General features: G+C 30.2%; 1 pseudogene; it reads left to right on the top strand.

The window, feature by feature from the left end:
- The first annotated feature begins 9,745 nt into the window (after window positions 1-9,745).
- On the top strand, window positions 9,746-12,888 carry LOC102599574 (1-aminocyclopropane-1-carboxylate synthase 4-like; annotated as a pseudogene).
- Window positions 12,889-13,326: the final 438 nt, after the last annotated feature.

The following is a 13,326-nucleotide window of genomic DNA, read 5'->3' as shown; positions in this document are numbered from 1 at the left end:
CCTGGTGCCTGCCCCACCCCCACCACCCCATCCTCCCCAAAAAAAAATTAAAATTTATTTTTAAAAAATATTTTCAATTTCAATTCAAAATTTATTTTCTACTTTGTAGTAAAAATAAAGGGAAAAGGGTTTGAAAAATACTCCAACTTTGGTCGAAATTGTTGTTACGATTGTTGTAACAATATCAAACTTTGGAAATGACCCTTTACCCCTCTGCACTATATAATAGTGTATTTTAAAGATATTTATGTGCCCACGTGGACGTCATAAATATTTTATGATGCAATATTTTATGATGTCCATGTGGGCACATATATACCTTTAAAATACATTATTAAATAGTGCAAAGGGGTAAAGGTCCTTTCCAAAGTTCGGTATCATAACAACAATTTCGGTCAAAGTTCGGATATATTTCAGACCTTTTTCCCAAAAATAAAAGATATTTTCTCAAAAATATTTTCATTCATAAATCAAACACTAAAAAATCTTTTCCAGAAAATATTTTCTACTCACCAACCAAACATGAGAAAATAAGTCAAAAATCTACTTATTTTCCAGGAAAACATTTTCTAGGAAAACACTTCTTTCATACCAAACACACCCTTAATATTGCTTATTTCAAGTTTAAGAGATTTCTCTACAAGTGTTATGGATGGATTCGAGTAACATGTTATAGAGAACTCAACAACTCAATGTCTATAAGTTTTTTAATTATTTAAGATGTCATAGTGATGGCAGATGAGCCGATTAGATCAGATTTGAGGTAGATTAAAAATTAATTGAGCTAAAATGAATTGAATTTGGAGTACATGAATAAAAATGGATTCGATAAAATGATCTTAACCTACTTTGACTCTTTGAGTTGTTAATGACATATGTTAGGTTTTAGTTCTAATGTCAATAGTACTCATCTACACTGGACAGTTTTCCAGTAAATTTTAATTTTAATATTTTATTTGTACCGACCTGATTCCGTCGTTATAGAAAAGTCAATGGGGAAAAATTTTGGGTCGAAAAACTTTTTCGTAGTATTTGATTTTTTTCCAACCTAGTCCAGATTTGGATGAAATCGGAGTCTGTGAGGTCTAGGGAAATCTGGTAGCAATTGGGTGATCTAGTTATGAATTTGATCACATGACTGGATAGATAAGTCGTTAAGAAACTCGTACGACTTTACGGAATTGAATTCGGGCGAATAGAACTTCCGAAATTAAACTTAGTGTGGAGGGTATTTTCTGAGTGGCGTTGGTTGAAGGTGTGTTGTGAAATGAGGGTCTTGAAATTATTTAAATAGCTCACTGGTTCCGTGCAAGCCGCAGTGGCGGGATTTCTGCCGCCAGGGCGGGGCCGCTGTGGCGGGCTGGGTCCCGCTGTGGCGGGACAGACGCGACTTAAGTCAGAAATAAAACCCCAAAAACGTTTTATTCTGCACTTTTTGACTTTAAGAGCTAGGAGACCCCAGGAGAGTTCTTGAACGTTTTTCACCATTCTTGAGGGCTAAAGGTAATGATTTTACTCCCCAAATCTATGTTTCGATCAGTCAAACGTAAATTCATGAGTAATTATCGATGGGGGGGGGGTTGATCTGGAAATATGGTGGAAAAAGCGTTGATCCTTGCGTATAAATTGTTGTTTGTAGACCTAGAACAAGCGAAAAGAATCCGGAAAGGGACGATTTAAGTGCCTTAGGGGATTTAAGCTTGGATTTGAGGTAGGTGATGGTTGTGATTTCATGTTGGTGTGATATATGTTTGTAATTGTTTCATTGTAATGCATGTGTGTATGTGAATGAAGCCTATTGATCACACCTAATGTAATTGAGTATGAATGAATGATTGTATGCCATGAATCAATACTTGATTGTATGATTGTGAGAATGTACATTGTGATTGTGGCTTGTTGAATGGATCGGCTGCCACGTTTCGGCATAAACATGGATTGGTTACCACGTTCCGACATAAACATGGATCGGTTGCCACGTTTCGGCATAAACATGGGATCGGCTACCACGTTCGGATACACTAACTTGGATCAGGTACCACGAACCAGTATGCTAACAGTTTGGGTTTGGGTTTCATGAAAGGACCACTGAATTAGGTTTCCTAAGAGGACCATTACATTGTGATGTGTATATACTTGTGATGATTACGTTCATAGCTAATGATGATTGATATTGGAAGACTGCATGTTTCTCTAAAAGGATAATTGTATCTCTTGAGACTTGTGAAATTTTGCGTGATTTGTAAGTGATGACTAATATTGTATATGCGTGTTTTACTTTGTTGTGACTGCTTATGTATATTTCACTTTTGGGATAGTCGCGTGATCCTACCAGTACACGGTGGTTATGTACTGATACTGCATTTGCTTGTTCTTTGTTGAGTACAGGGCATCTTCAGACGGCTATTGATAGACTTCAACTAGGTGACTATTGAGCGTGATCGAATTTAAGGGTGAGCCAGTTCGTTCAGGCTGCCATAGATCTTTCTTGTTTAAGTCCATTCTTTTCGGACTCAGACTATTTGTTTAAGGTGTTTGTTTAGTTTCGGGGTTGTACCCCTTGTTCTTATACTTGTCGTTAGTGGAGTTTTGGTACAATGAATTTCAGGTTCTAGGGGTTGAATTTCTGCATTAGTTTGGTTAGTTAATTGTTTAAACCTTTGGAGTTTATGGGGACTCCATTTTTATTGTCATTTAAACCTGCTTCCGTATCTTTAAATGTGTAGTATTTGGTTAAGTTGTTAGATTTGAGTGCTAGTAATGATTCTCCCACCAGAAGGTTAGTGTGGGTGCCAATCACGACGGTCTGGATCGTGGCATTATTGCAATGGGCCTAGCAAATTTTACTGAGCAATTTTCACATATAGCAAACATAAAAATCATATTTGTATGTTATAGCCATAGTTTGCATAATTGCGCTCCATAGCAAACTTTATGTTTGATATGACTATTAATATGTATATTTCGCTATACATATACAAAGAAGCAATTGTATAATCTGTTTCGGTATACATATACAAAAGAATCAATTGTATAATATGTGTTTGTATAAAGCGAGAAAGAAAGAAAGACAAAAGAAAACTGAGCAGGGGAAGATCTGTATTTGTATAATAATAAGTGTATAGGACGAAAATATATGTATTTGTATTTGTATATACAATTTTCTCTCGCTTTATACAAACATAAACACAATTTATACATTTGTGTTTGTGTAAAGTGAGAGAGGCGAGTGAGATCTGGGAGATTGGTGAGCGAGATCTGGGAGAGAGGAGTGGGGAACGAAAAGATATGTATATATACAATTTTCTCTTGCTTTATACAAACACACACATTTTATACATTTGTGTTTGTATAAAGTGAGAGAGGCGAGGAGAGACTGCCCAGCGAGAAACGAGAGTGGCGAGCGAGAAATTCAGGGAGAGAGCCGAAATGGTAACAGTTTGCTACAGGTTACAATTAAATCAAACTGTGGTTATAGCATTTAATTTGAATTAATAGTTTGCTATTTTATACAGTTTTCTCAATTTTATTTATAATAATTGATTTTTCCGTTAAGAAGGGTTATTCAAAATTAAATCATATTTGATAACACAACTACAAAATTGACCTATTAGCTTATTGATATTGTGTTGTAGTCATATATGATGTTTGTTAAAAAAAATTCTTTGTTTTGAAAAATTGATAATTGGAGTTTGTTCCTTGTGATAAATAAAACTTGTAGGTCTGAATAAAATATTTTAAAAATTGCTACACACTCAAAAGATAATTCAACTTTAACTTTTTTAACTTATTATAACAACATTCACGTCACGCCATCTATTTTTCTTCAAAAACTATTTTTCTACTGTGAAACTCACTCTATCTCATGCTTCTTTAGTGTGACTACGACTAATAAGAGTTTTTTTTTTAAAACTAAAAGGCTAAAGGGCCAGATTTTATTAAATCAAAACTAGAGTATATTTACATCAAAGGAAAACTTATAGAAATCCACTAGTTTGGAGCTAATTAGTTAGATACACTATAATTTGTAATATTGCGATCTTATCAGATTTTGGTACATCTAGATATATGTAATATCGAGATACATAGGTTCAAAATTAGGTGTAATTTGTTCTAGATATCTGTATCCAAGTGGATTCGCATGTATCTGGATGCTTAAACAAATCTCGCTCACCTTCCTCCCGTCTCACTCGTCACCCTCTTATGTATTTGATATCTCACATACATGTGAATTACAACATATACATACATATACATGTATCTAGCGTGATTCACATGTATTTGAGACACATGCATGACTCTATCTCTCCCCCATCTCATTCGCCTCCTTACCCATCCCCGCTCACTTCTCTCCTTATTTTAGTGTATATGGTAGTAAAATACATGTATCTAGGTCTATCGTCCTTAATGTATGATAAAAACTTTTAATTAGTGATAGGTTACACAACTATTTAAAAATATAAATAATATATATATATAGTGTGAATATATGTGCAAGATAATTTTCCCTAACATCAAATGACTAGGCCCAATCTGAAAAGAAAAGACAAAACAAAAAAAAAACAAAAAAATAAAGAGAAAAGAGAACAACAAGCTAAAAGTGGGAAGAGAAAAGAAAGAGTTGTCCTCTTCAATCTTCATCTAGATCACCACTACAGTTTGACAAACTCATTATCAGTCAAATAGTATTGACACATTGAATATGTGTTTAAATTAAAAAATATTGTTACGAAAAATTATTTAAATAAATAACTTAGTTTACTATATTTTTAAAAATATATCAATCATTTGAAAAAATTATAAAAATTTCTACTCTCTCTTATACTTTCAGATATATCATTTTATGCGATGTATTAGTTGGATACATCACTTTATGCAATGTATCGGGATGTTGAGTGATGTATCCGAAATTGAGACGCAATGTATCGGGACATTGATGGATGTATCCAAAACCGGTACGTTTTGGGATGTATCTGAATTCCACTAAATTTAAGGGAGTTTTGTAATTTGAAAAAGAGTAGGAATAAGATGTAATTACCTCTTAACACTATGAGATTTGTGTAAAGTTCTCTTATATATTATAGATCTAAATTCGTGTAGAAGTGAGGGGTCATTTGGTAGGATGTATAAGAATAATACTGAATATGATATATTAGTATTGTTGATATCACTAAATGTTGATTGTAATTATTAATTATACTTACATTAGTTATATATGTTGAAATTATTCTTTATGTAATGTTTGGTTTGTTGTATTAAAAAATAATATTAATTGCATAATGTCTAAAAAAAATCATTTCTTTACAAAAAATACTCTTCACAATTTAAATATGGTGGAAATTTTTTTAATAGGTAATTGTGTCTTTAATTATACAAATACATACATTAAAGTCTTTTACACTACTAAACAAGATATTACTAATAAACAAAATTAATGTACACTTTATATTTTGAAATGCACGCTACTAAACACGATTGTGTAGTCTACTTATGAGAAGTGATACCTACACTTTGCTTGGACTGTTGTTACGTATTGTTTCATAATATATCGTATTGTATTGCATTGTGTTGTACTGTATTGCACTATATTATTTTATTGAATATAATGTTTGGATAGATTGTATCGTTTTCTGTCATTACATAATGTCACACATCGACAATTTGAATGATAAAACTACAAGAAAAGTAGGGTACGGGGTAGAACTACTATGAAAACGTAAGGTCAAAGATGAAATATAATTATTAAATAATAAATTAAGAGAAAATGAAAAGAAAATATTAAGGCAAAGGCGCAATCACACGAAATCGGCTGTTACATAAAATGAGTCTCTTTGTCGTTATCTAACGATGAATTTAAAGGATACGATACAACATAATTTAAGTACAATTAAAACAAATAATATTGTATATAAACCAACAATACAATACGATACAACAGGTCGGGTAATAACCATCCAAACAAGGTTTAAGTCTACTTATAATCTAATAAAGTTGGATTAAATTTTAATCAACAAAGATTAAGTTGTCCAGTTGGTAGTAAAGGTCAAACAAATTTAAATCTTTTTTAATGACAAAATTCTTTATTCGAATATTTGCATATCTGATGTGATTGCTAACTAGGTAAAGCATGCCTACGATGTACTAGTGCAGGTGAGTGTGGCCCTTTTGTTTAGGTTATTAAAGAGTATTAATTACAAGTGTGAAATGACATTTTAAAATTAATTTTATCTTGATTTAATAAGTAAATAAGTAATTTGAAACATATATATTTTTATAAGATAATCAATTAATATGAGACGAAAAAAATTAAAATTAAAGTTACTACTTTTTCTTATTATATCTCTGTCTTTTACACGCTTCTTAAAAAATATTTAAAAGTTATTATTTTACAAAAAACTAATTGGTCCATAGAATCAAAAAAAAATACTAAGTACTACTCCCTCCGTCCCTATTTACTTGTCCATATTTCCTTTTTTGGTTGTCCCTATTTAGTTGTCCATTTTGACAAATCAAGAAAGGACAACAAATTTTTTCCTATTATACCCTTATTTACACTTCTTGAAAATTGTAAAAGTGTATGTTGTTTCCCTCCAATTTATTTCACTTGAATTCAAATAAGTGGTTGTAATTTTGAAGTGAAAAGTTGTCATAAGGGTAAAATTGTAACTTCACTGTGCTAATCATTGTTGCCTTAATCTGTGTGCCATTTCTAAAGTGGACAACTAAAAAGGGACGGAGGGAGTACTAGAATATGGATAAGCAAAACAAAATAGATGGTGGAGATGCAATAAAGACAGTTCCCATATTGTGTATTGCACTTGAAGCAGATGTTTTAGAGGTAAGCTTTTAAAAATTTCCTCTTCATTTGTCTTTTTATGATTATAAGACGTCTAAATCTGAATGTCTTATAATCATAAAAAGACAAAACAGACTGTGGAAATTCCCCAAGTTGCACAGTTTAGTCAGTTCAAAGTCGTACAAAATTATTCACGTGTGATTGTAAATTAAAGGAATATTCGATACTGACATAGCCAACTTTCTCCAGCTCTTTCTTTGACTTCATTAAATATCAGATTTTTTTACAATATAAATATCGTTTTGACTGTTTCGTCCTTTTACTAGAAGACATAACTCAAATTATCATAAACAAAAATTATCATTTGATAGGATTTAGGGCATTATAATTCGTATAGATGGAAATTAGTTTTGTAAGAGAAAAAAAAACTAATTGTGTGCTAGGTTATGATGAATTGTCTTTGTCATATCTGAAGATAGAAACAATTAATATCCACATAATAACTATTACATACATAATTAATATTTGTATAATTCTAACCAATTATCAAATTATTTATCAATAAGTTATTTGGATTAGTCTTCTCATAGTTGATTTTTGTTGTTATATGCGTTTGTTATAAAATTCTACTTAATTTATATAAATAATCTATTAAAAAATCTTCTTTGTACTATCCATATATATTGAGACAAATTGGAAAATAACAGATTTTGGAGTTGAATATGAGACTGGTGGAAGAATTATTGATTCCAAGACATTCTAATACCTACGTAACACTAATATCTGTATTATTAATATTTGTATAATTTTAATCAGCTGCGAAACGACTTTTAATAATTATTTCCACTAGTCTTTTCATATTTGATATTTGTTTTTTCATATTGTATTATACGCACATGTTAGATCTGGAGCCCAAGTTGCACAAACACACTCTTTGATTGGAGGAAGAATTACTGATTCTAGAGTATTCTAAATAAAATAATTCATTCGAGATAAATGTGTATCTAAAGATAGGATTATCTATTTATAGTGAATATGTTCCGTTAAAAAATAACCTTACAATATAATTGATAACAATCAATAACAATATATGCAAGAGTAATACATTAATCACATATTCAAACTTGTCATTGATTCAATTATAATTATAACCCATTAAAACAATTGCTCTTTTATCTCAATTATGTCACTCAAATTAGAATTCAAATTTTTCGGGAGGAGGTAGTAATAAATTAATCCTTTATATAATCTTCCCACATTTTACGAACAATTTCTTCTCTACACGCTTTCATCACTACTGTTACTTTAAGTTGATTGTTCATCATCTTCAGCAGTAATCATATCATCACGTTCATGTTCACTGAATATTTCATCACTATTTTGATTTTCACGCAAAAATAATATAATATACGACACAAGCAACTACTATTTTCACCTGCATGTCTAATTTATATGTTCATGTCTTGTCATAGTATTCTGAATCTACTTTTCCACGCACCAAATGTTCTTTTAATTATATTACGCAAAGAGACATGTCTATAATTAAATAACTCTTTATCATGCTTAGGCTCTTTTTCACTTTCCCAGTAGTCCTGCAAATGATATCACATCCCTTTGTTATTTAATAGATAGAGATGTTTAATATGGTTGGTGAACATGTGTTTAATAGATAAAGAAGTAATCTAGTTATTAGTAATAGATAGATAAATATTATGAGTATTTTTTATGAAATATGAAAGTTTGGGGTAATTTTTGGATATTTTTAAAAATTCCTAAATACTAGAATTTGATCCAAAAACTAATTTTTTCTAATATATGGAAACTTGGGATTCTTAACAAATATATTTGCCTAATTATGTAACCAAACGCACTGACCAAAAAAATTTCAAGTTTTTTTCCAAATTTTCCCAAATTTTATTTGTGGCCAAGCGGGTTAATTGGAAAATGTGTTGTAATAAGAAATCTTAGAATATTTTATAGGCTTTTCTAAAAATCATAAATAAAATAGTTAATTTTACTAATTTATCATTTACTCATATTAATGGACATAAAATAATTTATGAAAAATATATTACAACTTTATGACTTTGTCTTGGAACTTCTATGTTTGTTAAGGCTTTCAAAGAATATTAATTATTGATGTAAATAGAAAAAGTTAATTAATTTTATTTTGATTTAATAAGTGAATAAATAATTTAAAACATATATTTTTCATAAGGTAACTAAATTAATATGAGAATTGAGATGGTGGAAGTAGTATAGGCAACTATTTTTACTTACACACTTTTTAAAAAAATATTAAAAAATTGTAATTTAACAAAAAAACTAATTGATTTATTAAATGTTTTTGAAATTTGAATTCCATGTACAAGATAAATTGCCCCCAAGTTTCACTGTGTTATACAGTCATACAGATTTATCCATATATTATAGAGAATAAGTCGGTATAAACGTCAACGTTTTTTTTTTTTTTTTCTGCTTCCTCCTTTTATCATAACTCAAAATATCATAAACCAAAATTATCATTTGATAGGGTTTAGGACATTATAATTCGTAGAGATGGAAACTAGTTTTGTAATTTAAAAACTCGCATGCATTATATATATAAATTATAAGGTAATTATGAAATTTTTTTATTCTACGATCCATATTGAGACAAAAGGAAAAATACAAATTTTGGAGTTGTCCCACTCAAGTTGGCACCACAAGTAAAATTGAAATTGAATACGAGGGTGGAAGAATTACTGATTCAGATAATACTAATATGTGCATTATTGATATTTGCATGATTCTAATCAACTACGAAATAACTTCTTAATAAGTTATTTGGATTTATCTTTTCATATTAGACATTTGATATTATTATAAGTACGTATTCAGAAATTTAGTATGTATATATGACAACATATTGAAATAAGATATTTAACAATTTACCCAACACTTAATACTTCACTTGAGGTCACTTCATTTTTATCTATAAATACTGCTTATTGTCTTACCAAGAAAAATACCTTTTCTCTCTTCCTATACAAAACACTAGCTATTTTTTTATTTAATGTTTATTATGAATGGGTTCTTCTTATTGGTCGCAAAGTTGCAACTTTGCTACCAACTACTACTACTACTGCTGCCCAATTTTGTGCGTCGTAATTTGCTGGCTATTAGAGAGGTTTTCGTAATCACGAGTAATGTAGTTTTGTCTGAACTGGCTACTAACGAACAACATGGCGAAAATTCACTATATTTTGAGGGATGGAAAGCATACAACAAAGATCCTTTCGACCTCAAGGATAACCCGAATGGGATTATTCAACTAGGTCTCGCAGAAAATCAGCTTTCAGTTAGCATGATTGAAGATTGGAATAAGAGAAATCTACAAGCTTTCATTTTCTCAATCACAAATCAAGATCATGGATTGTTTGAACGCTTAATTAATGTAAGTACTTTATTTTGCGATCCTCCATTCAATATTAGATGGGCAGTTACGCCTTATTTATTTGCGCTTAATGAATGTCTGAATTTTAATCATTCATAGTTAACTAATTAAGTGCGTTCTGAATCTTAATCATTTAGATTCAATCCATTTATTTTTTTTAAAAAAGAAAAAACTTCTTAATGGATCTTAAAATATTTGAACAAATCAGATCTATAGGAAAATGTTAAATACCATATAGACTTATTTAATATGCTTTAAAATATCTGCTGGTCGCTTTTCTTGCTCTTGTTTTCTCTCGCTACAAATTTTCTTCATCTATTTTCTCAATCAAACACCAAATTTTCCCTTTTTGAATTGACAAGTTTTTATAATTTTTATAAGTGTTTTTTTATATTAACATTTTTTGGGTGTATTGATATTTGTTATATATATATACACACGCTTGATGGAGTTGAAGATCTAGTTGGTTACAAAAGTGATGTAACTCTTAATAATTTTCCACCCCAATCTTCAGTTTTGACTGAAAGAAAAAATTTGGCATGAAAAGAAAAATCTCTCTGTCTCAATAGACGGTCTTGAATAAGAAGAACCATTATACCGTACAACTTTTACAGCTACAAAAAAGCATGGATGACACTAGAGGTTCACAAGTTAGAGAGCTGAATTAAGGTTTTTGGAAAAAAAAAATAAGAATTCTTTAATTTTTCTAATTAGTTAGAATATACATTAGGCATTGATAATATGAAACATTCTTTATTATTTGATTAGTTGGATTTTTTTTTTATGAAAAGATGTTTATGCTGAATTCTTAAAAAAAAAGTCATGTTATACTCCATCTATTTCAAAAAAAGAATGACTTTTTTTTTTTTGGTAACATTTTAGTTTCACCTTTTCACGTGACATATTTAAGACCACAAGATTAAAGGGCAATTTTGTACATTTGACATAACTTTAATTTAGGAATACAAGATTCAAAAGTCTTATTTATTTTTTAAACACCGTGTCAAGTCAAACTAGACTACTCTTTTTGAAACGGAGGGAGTAATAATTTTTATATTGATATGTATAATTTTATATTTGCATATCATATAACTTATTTTTTAATCAAATATAAATATTGAAAATATTATTTTTTAATCAATAAGTAATTTTTTTGTTGAAATGAATTTTTTATAATATTTATTCAGATATTGAAAGCAAACCATCTTAATCATTCAATGTTTAGATCCATGGACCACATCTTAATAGTCAGATGTTTATTCAGATATGTATATCTAGATCTTAATGCACATCTTAATATTCAGATGCTTATTCAAATTTAGACGTCTTAATCATAAAAAAAAAAACTTTAATTTAGATCTTCAAAAAATGTTTAAAGTTTCCAAGGTCATATTAATTTTAGTGGTAAAATAGGAAAAAAGAATAATTCTATCCTGATTTAGTAAGTGATCAAGTAATAGAAGACAAATATTTTTAGTAAAATGCACATCTAATATGAGACTAAGATAAATTTTGTGTCTAAGCCAAAACATATTTTATTTTGTTTATGCAGGGGATTGCAAAATTAATGGAGAAAACAAGAGGGGGTAATGTGAAGTTTGATGCTGAACGTATAGTATTGACTGCTGGGGCTACTGCAGCTAACGAGACTCTCATCTCTTGTTTGGCCGATCCTGAAGATGCTTTTTTAATCCCCGCACCTTATTACACTGGGTATGTTTACATTATATTCCGCATAGTCATAATCTTTTATATTTTGCAAATTATTGATTTATATTCGTAAATTAATACAGATTCGATAGGGATTTATGTTGGAGAACTGGTGTACAACTTGTACCTATTTCATGCAACAATTTCAAAATTACAATAGAAGCTGTGAAAGAGGCATATGAAAAAGCCCAAAAAGCAAATATCAAACTCAAAGGTTTGATCTTGACCAATCCTTCTAATCCATTAGGCACCGTTTTGGATAGGGACACGCTGAAAAACATCTTGACCTTCACTAACGACCTTGTTTGCGATGAAGTCTATGCTGGCACCGTGTTTGATGCTCCACGATTCGTCAGCATTGCTGAAATTATCAAGGAAAACGAAATTTATGTTAATAAGAATTTGGTTCATATTGTGTCTAGTCTTTCAAAAGACATGGGACTTCCAGGATTTCGAGCGGGAATACTGTATTCGTTTAATGATGATGTCGTTAATTTTGCTAGAAAAAGGTCGAACATCGGTGATCTGAATGAGACACAACATTTTTTAGCTTCCATGCTGGCTGACGATGAATTTGTACAAGAATTTCTCACTGAAAGCGGTAAGAGGTTAAGGAAAAGGCACGAGAAATTCAGTAGCGGACTTGAAAAAATCGGAATTAAGTGTTTAAAAAGCAATGCTGGGTGGATTTGAGGAGTGTATTGAAAGAGCCAACACTTAATGCTGAGGTGTCACTATGGAAATTGATCATAAACAACGCGAAGCTCAACATCTCGCCTGGATCTTCTTTTCATTGTCCTGAGGCAGGATGGTTCCGAATCTGTTTTGCAAACATCGATGATCAAACTGTGGAGATCGCGCTCCAAAGGATTCGACTGTTTGTGGATGCTAATGTTATGAGTTCGAGTCCTAATTAATTCTCTGATTGCTCACTCCATTCTGTTAAGAAATTGAAGTTTTTATCATTATTCTCTTCTGTTGTAATAAATACTATATGAAATGAAATATATATATATATATAAGTTTTTGGTCTATCTATGACCCTTTTATTAGGGAGGAACTATTTAATTATTATTATATTTATTAAGTACAATAATTAGCTAATAATGTCAAAGTTAACAGGGATGTTCATGGTTATGGTTAAAAAACCAAATTGAACCACAATCTGAACCAAACTGATTAAAAAAATTGATTGGTTGGTTTGGTTTTAAATTTTGAAAACCGGCATTATTTGGTTTGGTTTCGATTTTACTAAAAAAAACAGCAAAAATAACCAAACCGAACCGATAAATTAGATATATAAATTTTATAATTATTTATATATTATTCACAAATAAAATATAAATATTTTATTAAATTTTAATTAACTTAAGTCTTTAACTTT

Source organism: Solanum tuberosum, unplaced genomic scaffold (assembly GCF_000226075.1).
Source record: "Solanum tuberosum cultivar DM 1-3 516 R44 unplaced genomic scaffold, SolTub_3.0 scf00069, whole genome shotgun sequence".
NCBI lineage: Eukaryota > Viridiplantae > Streptophyta > Magnoliopsida > Solanales > Solanaceae > Solanum > Solanum tuberosum.
This window is presented reverse-complemented; position numbering and strand designations above follow the sequence as displayed.